Genomic DNA, 12,236 nt, shown 5'->3' with positions numbered 1-12,236 from the left:
GAAAGGTTGAAATAACCTTGAGAGACCTCTGAGTCTCTTGAGAACATAATGAATCCTGGATATGCAGCTGACACAAAAACAAGGATGGTTACTTGCAATGAGAGTGGTTAAATAGAAAGAGTTTGAATGTCTGCAGTGCAAGGGAACGTTATTCCCGGAGTTGTAAGGATACATTTGACCTTTTCCCTGGAAAATAATTAGTCGCCGAATTATGTACAGAGGAGGAGTTGGGGGTTGTGGAAAAGGTATATAAAGGACAATAAACTGGGAAGCGGGGTCTCTCCTCTGCCTCTCTCTCCTTTTTCTTTTCCTCAGAGGTTGTGTTTTTCTTTCATCCTCTCCCCTCCTCTCAGGTACTGTTCGACTAGTGACGGCTGGCACCGTCACACTAGACATTTGAGGGTGATTATCTAACCAATAGCGCCTTTTACTAGATTTTCCCACCTCTAAAAAATACAGAAGGCTTGGGAAAAACATATCTTCTGCTAATTTCAAATTTAGATATTCTGTATTTGCTAATATGGCTAGTAAAATTATAAGATAGAAATAGAAAGCTAAAGCCTAATGATATAGTTACTCTATGAGTTTAAGAGTGTCAGTGACAGTAATTGAGGAAAATCTGTAAGTAAGGGGGCAAAAAAGGATTGAACATGTCAAAAACACAACCTCTTCATTTTATCTGGTTGCTGCAGATTCCAAAAATACTAAGGTGATATTACAACATGAGGAGGGAATAACACAAGCTTAAGGGTAGAAAGATATATTTTCTTTAATAAGTTAGTATGTTTTCAGACCTCATAACTTGCTGTGTGAATTCATGAAAACTTTCTTTCCTCTGATCTCCTGGCTGAAAATCCTAACTGTAGCAGTATCCTCCCCATCTACACTTTTGCTCTCCTGAGCTTTACTCCGTAGTTTTTTAGTGCTACATTCCTAGTAATTATTCTGTTATTACTATTTTTAAAAAAGAATGGAGGGGCCGGGGATTTAGCTCAGTGGTTTCCCCGCCTGCCCTGCAAGAGCAAGGTCCCAGTTTAATTGCCGGTACCAAAAAAAAAAAAAGAATAGAACTATGAAAAATTTACCTTCTGTAACACTGCAAAGGCTTTCTTTCTCTCCTAAGAAAAACTGCTCCATTGAACTTCCTCCACTCAAAATCCTTAAAACTTACCTCTTCACTAAGAAGCTGCCAGCCTCACCCAGATTCCTTGACTTACGTGTAACATATTTCTTTACCTAAGTGTATGAAACTCCTTGATTTATAATTCCTGCTACTATTTGGATATTTAAATGGACATATTCTAATGCTTGTGCACAATTTTTATATAAAGTAATTAGTATATAAGTACACTGAATCATTACCATGATTATGCTTGTTATCATTATTTCAGATCTTCGAGCAATCATGTTGTTAGCTGAAGGAAATGATCATTCAAAGTCACCTTCATCTTCCTGGACTTCTCTGAGTATCCACACCTCCAGGTGGCCCTGTTCCTGGTGCTCCTGGCCAACTACACCCACCATCACTGTGCTGGGGAACCTGGGCATGATCCTGACCATCAGGTTCAATCCCAGACTCCACAGCCCCATGTATCTTTTTCTCAGTCACCTGTCCTTCATTGATTTCTGTTACCCCACTACTGTCACACCCAAACTGCTGGAGAACTTGGATGTGGAAGACAGAACCATGTCTTGCATCCTGCAGTTCTTCTCAGCTTGTACATGTGCAGTGGCAGAAACATTCATGTTGGCAGTGATGGCCTACGAAAGATTTGTGGTAGTTGTAACCCTCTTCACTGCACAGTTGTCACCTCCCCGAAGCTGTGTGCCTTGCTGGTCGCTTTGCCCTACATGTGAGAAATAGTCTCTTCCTTGGCACTCGCCTGCTTTCTCTTGGCATTGTCCTTCTGTGGGTCCAACGTTATCAATCATTTTGTCTGTGAGCACTCGGTCATTGTCTCTGTCTCCTGCTCAGACCCCTCTGTCAGCCACATGCTTTGTTTGGCCACTGCCATATTCAGTGAGGTGAGCAGCCTGATCAACATCCTCACTACTTATACTTTCATTGTCATTACTGTAAAAAAAAAGCTTTCTCCACCTGGGTCTCCCAACTGAGGGCCACCAGCATGTTCCAGGGCACTATCTTCTTCCTCTTACTGTGTGCCCAGCTCCAAGACTACATGGCTCACAGTCAAAGTGGGCTCTGTGTCTACACAGGGGTATCCCCATGCTGAACCCCTGATCTACAGTCTGAGGAACAAAGCTATGAAGGATGGTGCCCGGAAGGTGAGGAGTCACCTCACACAGTGATGCTGAACTTGCCTGTGTCCACGGGGATTTGGTCAACTCCATCAAAGGTATTTCCATGCTTTCTATAGAGATCATCATTGAAATTATATAGTCAACTCATTAATCCTGATTATAAATTTACTGTAATAAAACAATCTAGGAATCAAATAAACCCCAGGGTTCTGGATAATAACTAATTAATATACTGGGTAACAAATTTTCTAGACCATGCATGTGATTTTTTTTCATCTTACTGTACAATATGTAAATTTTACGTTTTAATTCTCCCCTGGAAAATTGTGTGTTTGTGTGCTTGTGTGTGTGTGTGTGTGTGTGTGTGTATGTGTGAGTGTACCTTCCGGGTGGTAATGTATACAATTTTTCTTCCAGGAACACACTAATTATAAAGTGAACATTATCAATACTAACTTTTCAAAACAAATAATGACCTTTCAGAAGAAATTAATTTGTTACATACTTGTGAGGCATTGCCTTGTATATGGATAAAGAATGGCTTCTTCTGGTCTTCAGGTTATAAATAAAATAGGAAGGAAGCTCATAAATGACAACATAGGAAAGAGTCAAGAAAAATCCTCAGGATAACATCTAACAAAATCACTAGAATTTCTATCAAATCAAAGGTAATATAAATCTATAAATTTCAAATTAATAAATTATTCCATCCATTAAAAATCACAGTATTACTATGAAAGGACATAATTAAGGTACAGGGTTTAGGAAAGGGCTAAAATATTTTATGAGATTTTTTCAAGGAGAAGATTGCATGAAGCATGGGCCTTTTGATTAGAAAGATATGTAGAATTTCAAAAATATATTTATTAACCTTGCCTTCATTGCTCAGGCACTTTTGAGCATATCAACTCCTATACTGTCTTGCTCACATTGTCATACCTCATGTCACACCTGTGTGAGTTCTGCGTGTGCAGCAGCACAGCACTGCATGGAGCCAGTGCTCACATGCCTCAGAGCTTCAGGAGCTACCACATTGGACACAGAAAGGGTGGAGCTGGTGGGGAGACCAGGAGGGAGGACTTTGACCACCACCACTAGGAGGTCCCTGGGACAGGGTGGAAAATGTCATCTAACAGATGATGATGATGATGAGCTTTCCTAATCATCAAATATTGTTTTAAAAAGCCAACCACATGAAATGAACAGGATATAAAAGGCACGAGAATATTTATGCAAAATATGCAGTGGTGAGAGAGAATGATATCAGTAAACAGATCAGATGCCCAGGTGGACAAAGCTTTCAACCAGATGGACAGAGCAAAGCTGCTGGGCGGCAACTGTGCATTTACAACAAACTTTTAAAAGTAGGTGAACAGAACTTAATAATGATGAGCATGGATGATCTGGGGAAATTGAGACGAGATCACAACAAGGCACTCTGGAAAGATGAATCAGTGAGGAACATGATCTACACATAAAAAGAATTTAAGGTTTTTACAACAGCTGTCCATGACTCAGAAGGAACTCCCCTTAGCAAAAGTAGAGCCTGGTTAGGCTCAGGAGACTGCAGAGCTGGTCCCACTTCATGTTCAGGGCAGGAAGCTGGAGAAAAACCATCTTGTTATTTCAGACAAGCAGAGGAAGGCCTACATGTCTGTATCCTCACTAGCAGTGCCACATAATTTAAACTTTGCATGAAATATAAAATAAATACATGTTTGCCTATTATTCAAAATCTAAAAGCAATTTTATAAACAGTTCCAAAAAATAAATAGAATATAAAATAGGGATTTCACAATTTGGAAAATAATGTAGTGAGCTATTTGTAAATATAATTAGTATTCAATAAAGTCTACATATTACAGGGAAAAACATCACCAAGGACTTAAACTATAAATATGCATAATGCCAATATAGTATTCTTCTCTGACCCACTAGAATTGAAATGACAAGAAAGCTGCGATTTCACAGTGTCTCCCCACACACCTAGTGACTTGCTGAGCTGTTTCCTATTTTATTTGTTTTAACTCAAACTCTCTCTCTCTCTCTCTGTCTCTGTCACTCTCTCACCTTTTGGCTATTACTTATACCAATATAAGAACGTCAGTGCACACATTCAATGGGATAAAGTATTTGTTCATCTAGATTTTGATAAAACATATCTTCATTTTTCAGAATTTGGAAGTGATAATAAAAGATTGACATAATGTTGTTTGCATTCTGATCTGTGTTTCTATTTCCCTACCTTTGTGCACATGTACTCTAATGATGAGTCTGAAACCACCCACATGCTCAGCTATGAGCAGGAAGGTGTGACTTTCCAGGAAGAATGCAGATTGAAATATTTTGTAAACATATGAATTCATTGAAATTTCAAGGTTTTATCTAGAAAGAAGGTGTGTGTTTTAATTTTTAAGTCTGTATTGTAGTAAAATATAAATTGCTTTTAATCCCACTCAGAATTCTTCCTCAGATTTGAACATGCTCATCATTTCTCCACAATCCTGAAGCAGTCCTGGAAGTCCCTTTCTGAGGATGTCTTTAGTTGTGCTGCCAAGGAGTCTCGATGTCCTGAATCAACTCAAAGTTTTTCTTTTCCTTTCCATTTTGAGCTTGGGAAGAGCTGGAAGTTGTTGTAGGATGACAGATTCAGTGAACAGTTGAAGAATAAGGTGAATGGGATGCAGAAGGTTAAGTAGCACAGAGTTTTCCTTACATTCTTTTAGACATTCAAAAGTTCAGTAACTTTAAGACCAAAGTGAAAGATAATGCTATGACACGGGAGGTAGACTTTGTGGAAATGGGAAGTGGGCCTGAGCATGGGAGGGAGAGGAGGGGAAGGGGAAGGAAAAGGAATCATGATGTGACACATATGTACTAGTTCCCTCCATTATGTTATGTATGGCAAGCGTATACTAATAAATTTATTAAAGATAAAATCTGGCTCCAGTCATCTCGGTCCTCTCCTGCTGCTGCTAAACATCGTGCTTTCTGTCTGTGCCCCGCTCACCACCATTAGGGACCGGCAGAGAGAACCCCCAGCATTTCATGATCTGCCCTATCCAGCACCAGGGTATTTGGCAGATAGATAAGAAAGCCAAGGCCCCCTTTTGGAGGGCTGAGGAGGTGGATCTTTCCAAAGATATTCTTCCCTGGGAAGCACTAAGGCCTGATGAGAGATTTTATTTCAATGTCCTGGCTTGCTCTGCTGCCAGCCATGGCATAGTCAGCGAGAATCTGGTGGAGCGATTTAGCCAGAAGTTCAAATTACAGAAGCCCGCTGTTTCTATGGCTTCCAAATTGCCATGGAAAACCTCCATTCTGAAATGTACAGTCTCCTTACATTAAAGACTCCAAAGAAAGGGAGTTTCTCTTCAAGGCCATCCAGACCATGCCCTGCGTGGAGAAGGAGGTGGACTGGGCATTGTGCTGGATCATTTGTCGATCTTCTCATTCAAGAAACCTGACCTCATGCCCGCCCTCACCTTTTCCAGTGAACTTATTAGTAGAGATGAGGTTTGCACTGTGACTTTGCCTTCACCTGCCTGATGTTCAAGCACCTGGTTCACAAACCCTTGGAGCAGAGTGAAGGAGATCATTGTCAGTGCCCTCAGGATCCACCAGGAGTTCATGCTGAGGCCTTGCTCATCTGGATGAACTGCACTTTAGTGAAGCAGTACATTGAATTCGTGACTGACAGGTTTATGCTGCAACTGGTCTTCAGCAAGGTTTTCTGAGTGGAAAATCCATTCTTCTTCATGGAGAATATTTCTCTGGAAGGAAAGACGAACTTCTTTGAGAAGAGAGTAGGCAAGTATCAGAGGATGGGACTTATGTCCAGTCCTATGGAGAATTCTTTTACTTTGGATACTGGGTTTTAAATGAACTGGAGATGTGTTCTTATTTTACTGAATATTTTTCCCTTTGTCATTAAAAAATCAGCTAAAGTAAATCAACCAGCTACACCAAGTATTGCCCACAATGTTCATTCATGGCACCTGTAACACTGTGTAGCTACCTCAGTCAGTCCTGTTTACTAACAGTGCTCACAGCATCACCTAGAGAAGGACACTAAAGCCCAGCCCCCTGGATTCTTTGGAAGATGGGGTCCGTTTTGCTAGCAGCTGGCGGCTGTGATGCCTCCATAGTGCTATAGCCAGGGGACCCCTGCAGCTCACAGCAGTATCAAACATGTTCCCGGGCAGATGAGGCTGGGGGCCTCGCTGCTTGCATGCAGGCTAAAGTTTACTGAACTGGTTGTAAATCAGATGGGCACTTTACATACAAATCAGAAACTGTACTGTTGAGGGAAAAGCCTGATAGAAGTGCAAAAGTGTTGCGTTTCTTACGAATTGTAGCTAAGGCAAAATTTACTAAGTGACTAAAAGAAGGTTATTTGTGCTGACTGAACAGGTACTTTGGAAGCTTTTTAATGAATTGAAATACTCTTTACTTTTGAAGTCAGTTCTAGGCAAATCTACACCTAGTGTGCCCAGAGGAGACAGGGTGTGATTTCTCCTGAAATAGGACCTCCTAAAAGTGTTGCTTATTCTGATTTTGTTTATGAGTAGGTAATGTTGAGATATTTATAGTTTATCTGATATATTTATAATTTATCCATGTGTTTTCAATTAGAATTTTTTTCTACTATATGTATCCTTTTCATATATTATGCATACTTCATACTTTGTAAAAAGTAACCCGGTATTATCTTAATGAGACAAATATCTTAAGGGGACATATCTTAACGAGACACTGCTTGCTGCAGTGCTAACATTTGCCTATGTCGCCCAGCAGATTCTCAACTGAGTAGAAAATTATTGGTGCATGAGCTGTTCATATCTGCTCCATTCAGATACTAATTTTAGATGGAGCTGTAAACTAACAGACACAGCTCACAGTGAGTTCCAATCTGCCTTTCTATCGGGGAAAAGCCAAGGTGTTCATGGGAAGGGGTGGGAGATTGACTTGACTCGTGAACCCCAAGTTCACTACTTGTGTTCCCTGTTGGTTGTTGGAGCCCTGGCCAGATTTCATTTATTTTATTTGAATTCCTGTAATACAAGACCTGTTTCCTGTTTCTATCTTTTAAGTTATTGTTATGTAAAGCAAATAAATCCAAGTTATATGATCTCAAAAATTATTAAAAATCAAATAAAACTGTGTAATAATAAGGTGAATATGTCCACATCATAATATATTTATTTGATATAAATTGCTTTAAAACTTATGAATGGATTAAAGACCTCTAGGTATACCATGAAGACAGTCACTCCTAGTCTCAAAGTGTCACATTGTCTACCCAGAATTTCATTTGACTATCAAGCAGAATTTAGTGGCTCCCAGAGACAAATCTGTGAAAGGGTGTAACGCACGTGGGGGAGCTATTTCAAAAAGTTTTATGTTGGATGAAGCACATAAATACCAACAAAATTTCAAAGGGAAGACAAACAAGAACTTTGTCTCTAAGGAAGATGCATCTAAAAGCACAGCCATCTTTAATGGACCCAGGTTATTATCAGCCCATCATGGAGTTCTGAATTTCTTCTTACAGTTTCTTTTATTTTAAGGTTTTAACCTTATAAATAATTGAGTATGTGATTCCTTTTCTTTCTTTCTTTCTTTCTTTCTTTCTTTCTTTCTTTCTTTCTTTCTTTCTTTCTTTCTTTCTTTCTTTCTTTCTTTCTTTTAATATTTTTATTTTTTGCTCTGCAGAGACCCAGTGTGGACACTGGATAAGGGAATGAGGAGCAGCACACAGGGAGAGACAGAGTGGCAGACTCTTCAGTAAGGCCACTGTGGGAGTGGGGCTGGCTCTGGTCCCCCTGAGATCGCTCACTCAAACTGGGGGTCGCAGTGGGGGCTGAGGGGGTAAGCAGCAGGCAGAACTTCTCACAGTTGGGAAGGTGCTTGGAGAATATGGAAGTCAGATTGTCATGAATTTTCAAATTTTTGGAGAACAATTATAAATAAAGACAAATAAAATCATTTTTAAAAACAAATGTGGAACTCTGTATGTTTCAGAAAAGTCATTATTCACACGTAATTCTTAAATGAATCATCCTGACACATGTGAATTATGGTAACAGCATAAATTGCAAAGTGCAATGAATTTCTACTCTTAGTTCACTACCTTCCAGTATTAAAGATCTAAAATAGTAACAATGAATACTCAGGAGGGAATAACCTTTCCAAAATAAAAATTAAAAAACAGTAAACACCAATATTATTCCTAAAGACTTGGAAGTGCTAGAGAACTTCTGATAGAAATAAATTAAGCATAATTAAAAATAATCTCTTATTCATTTCTACTGCATGTAGAGAATGTGGGACAGTCATAAAATTAGTGAACTGCAGAAGGGTGACCAGCAATTAGGGATGGGAATGTGAAAAGATTGTGTAAACAATGTGATGTTTGAAGGGTATGAAGAAATGAGTATCCATAGCAGCATTACTCCTAGGAGCCAAAAAGTAGAAACAATCTACAAGCCCTTTTACCAATGAACAAATAAACATGATGTATTGTATTAATTGAACAACATATTATTTATTCATCCAAGAGAAGTAAATGCTAAAAGATGGGTATATATGTAAAGCATGGTAAGTGAAAAACTAACACAAAAAACAAATACAGGGGATCTCTGTTAATATTTAATACTAGAATAGATGAAGACCTGAAGTCAGATAGGAGCTTAGAGTTAGCCAAGGACTACAGGAAAAGAGAGAGTGGGCTGACTTCTACTCTTATGTCTTTGTACTTCAGCTGATGAAAATGTTCTACAAGTAGACAATTGTGGTTATTCTCCAGACTTGTGATGCCACTATACACCAAGGAAGTGTCCAGTGTGAATTTTGTAGTTCATGTATTATATCTCAATACAAATATCATCAAAAGGTAGTAATAGTTTAGTAATTTGGAGAAAAAGATGTTTAAACACTTGAAAAACAAATGAAGAGGGGTACAGTTTGGTAAGGATTCTTTGGGGGGCTGTTTAATTACATTCTGCTCCAGGTAGATGGACATGAGACAGATAACATTTTATACTAGAAAATTTGTATGCATTGCAAGCATTAAATGTTTTAAAATCAATTTATAGTTTCATTCTGACATATATGAGTTGGGAACTATATTCAAGACACAAGCTCTACCTGTGCTCCAGTGGTTCTTGTAGTCACAGGGGAAAACACAGATCCAGAAACACAATTAATTACATGTTTACCCATTGTGGAAGCCTAATAAAAGTAGCTTCAGAGAGTTAATTCCCAAAAGGTTCCTGTTAGAATAAAATGGTATCTGCCTAATGTTCAGTTACCAAAGTATCTCTCATCTCAGGTAAGTTCTTGGTTTCCAAATTAAAAAAATAATGTAAATAAATGAAATGAACAAACCTAACTGATATGAGAAAAGTTAATGATTTCATACTAGGTTGCTTAGAAGAACATATTGTGAAATCGAATTTTCAAAGCTTATAATTTCTCCTCAGAAAGAAGGCTCTTACTGAATTTATTAGTATGCACAACATCTCATTTCCCTTATTTTTCTTTAATCTGAGTTCATAGAAAGATTGTATTAATTTTATCATTGTGTAAGTATAAATTTCAGAATGTTCTAACTTAATATATAATTGAAATATAACATTACAAATAAGTATCACTTTATAAATAATGATATGTGAAAATTTAAGTCCATGTGTACCTTATAACAGTTACCTTATCAAAAAAACAAACATAAATCTCACCAGTATTCACCCCATACATTCCACTTCTCATATTTCAATTAAGAATCATGCACATGTGAAAATACATCACCTTTTCATGAATGTTCATACAATCAAGGGCAAGGGACATATCTCTAAACTTATAATTGCACTTCATCTTGTTTTCATTTTTTATAAATACAATTTGCTATACACAATAGATACATTCATAATTTGTGATATAATAAAAATATATGGATTAAAATATGTTCTTCTATTTAGAGTGACCAGGACCCTGCTCTTTTAGCTGGAAAATTCCTCTATAGTAAGTAGTGAGCACCGTGGCAAAATCATAATAATTTTTAAGGAAAACATCAATAATTATTTTGTGTCTTATCAAGTACTAAAGATCTGGAAGAGTAGAACAATAATATTTATCTTTATTTGTCAGTAGTGCTATTATTTCTACAATTAATAAATGGTCTTTTAAGATGTGAATAAATTTTGAAGAAGATAAATTTGTAATGTTTTATATTGATTATTATTTTTAAGAAGCATAGCAAGCACTAAACTCTATTTCTCATGATGTAATTTCTCTAAAATTTGTGTTTCATTCATATTATTTGGAAGATTTACTGAGATTTCAATCATCAAGTATATTTTAGCTGAAATTAGGACAGTAAAAAGACCAGAGAAATTAGAGGAGATATAAACAAGCACATATGGTATGATATAAATTTAGACTTTGTTCAAAATTTCTCAACTGCTATTTTGGATTGATGATTTTAGTGTTCTCAAAAGCATCCAATATTTGTGAAGATAAAAAACCTCTATGGAAACTAAAGATGTTCTGCTTTACAGATATTTTGCAATGTACAAAAGAATTAAAATGAACCTCTCATATTTTTAAGTTAGACAAGAGAAAGAAGAACGGCCAGGGAAAATGTTCTACCTTGAATGAATTCATTTTCCTGGGATTTACTGATAACGGAGATATCAAAGTCAGGCTTTTCGCTGTATTTCTCCTGGTTGATCTCTTCAGTCTCCTGGCAAACCTTGGCATGAAGACTGTAATAATGGTGGATCCCCATCTGCACACACCCATGTACTTCTTCCTCAGCCACCTCACTCTCTTTGACCTCTGCTATTCCACAGCAATTGGGCCAAAGATGCTGGTGGACTTGGTGGCCCAGAGCAGGTCAATCCCTTTCTTGGGCTGCACTCTGCAGTTTCTGACCTTCTGTATCTTTGCAGACTCCAAGTGTCTGCTGCTGACGGTGATGGTCTTTGACCGGTACAGGGCCATCAGCATCCCCTGCTGTACACAGCCCACAAGTCCAACAGGCTCTGCTCCCTGCCTGTGGTGGGGGTTTACCTGGTGGGACTGGCAGATGCTCTGATACACACCACATTGGCATTCCGCTTGTGTTTCTGTGGGTCCAATGAAATCAATCATTTCTTCTGTGATTTACCTCTACTTTTTCTTCTTTCTTGTTCTGACATAGAGGTCAATGAGCTGGCTTTATTCACTGTTTTTGAATTCATCGAACTGGGCACCATCTCAGGGGTCCTTGTCTCTTATTGCTATATCGTCTTATCAGTCATGAAGATCCACTCTGCTGAGGGAAGGTTCCAGGCATTCTCCACCTGCACCTCCACCTCACTGCTGTTGCCATTTTCCAGGGAACTATTCTCTTCATGTACTTCCATCCCAGTTTTTCCTACTCCCTAAATCAGGACAAAATGACCTCACTGTTTTACACTCTTGTTATTCCCATGCTGAACCCACTAGTGTACAGCCTATGGAACAAGGATGTGAAAGATGCTCTGCAGAAGCTGAGAAATAAAAAGTGATTTTAAATAATTGCCTTACATCTAGATGTAACACACATATAATATTGCTTATTTTGAAAAATTGTATTATATTTTGGACAACTAATTGTGGCACACAGTTAACTTACTGAAATGAGTGTTTAAAATATTTTTTCATTGTAAGGAAATGTTGCAAATCTCCACATGTGCCATGTTCCATTATTATCATAAATTGATCCGAGCTATTCCCTGTGGTAAGTTTTTCTGATTTTCTCAGATGTGCCACAGTAGGATTTGCTCATGTTCCCATTCAACTTCAATTATACTGAGGTTTATTAAGTGTTTACTAATTGCCTTTTGGCGGTGTGTGTTTCATGGCAAATCCAGTTTATTTACCTGTGAATCTTATATTCTAAGGGAAGGAATAAAATGTAACTAAAATGAATCCCAATTTAGTGTGGAGGA

The 12,236-nt window shown here is 38.0% G+C and overlaps 2 pseudogenes; both read left to right on the top strand.

Moving 5' to 3' along the window:
* Positions 1–1,363: 1,363 nt before the first annotated feature.
* LOC147828871 (ribonucleoside-diphosphate reductase subunit M2 pseudogene) lies at positions 1,364–6,147 on the top strand (annotated as a pseudogene).
* Positions 6,148–6,467: 320 nt separating this feature from the next.
* LOC106008592 (olfactory receptor 5W2-like) lies at positions 6,468–11,813 on the top strand (annotated as a pseudogene).
* Positions 11,814–12,236: the final 423 nt, after the last annotated feature.

This window comes from Heterocephalus glaber, unplaced genomic scaffold (assembly GCF_053883595.1).
Source record: "Heterocephalus glaber isolate CG9 unplaced genomic scaffold, H.glaber_assembly_v1.0 deba00000896, whole genome shotgun sequence".
NCBI lineage: Eukaryota > Metazoa > Chordata > Mammalia > Rodentia > Bathyergidae > Heterocephalus > Heterocephalus glaber.
Note: the sequence above shows the minus strand (reverse complement) of the source record. Positions and strands in the feature narration are given on the sequence as shown.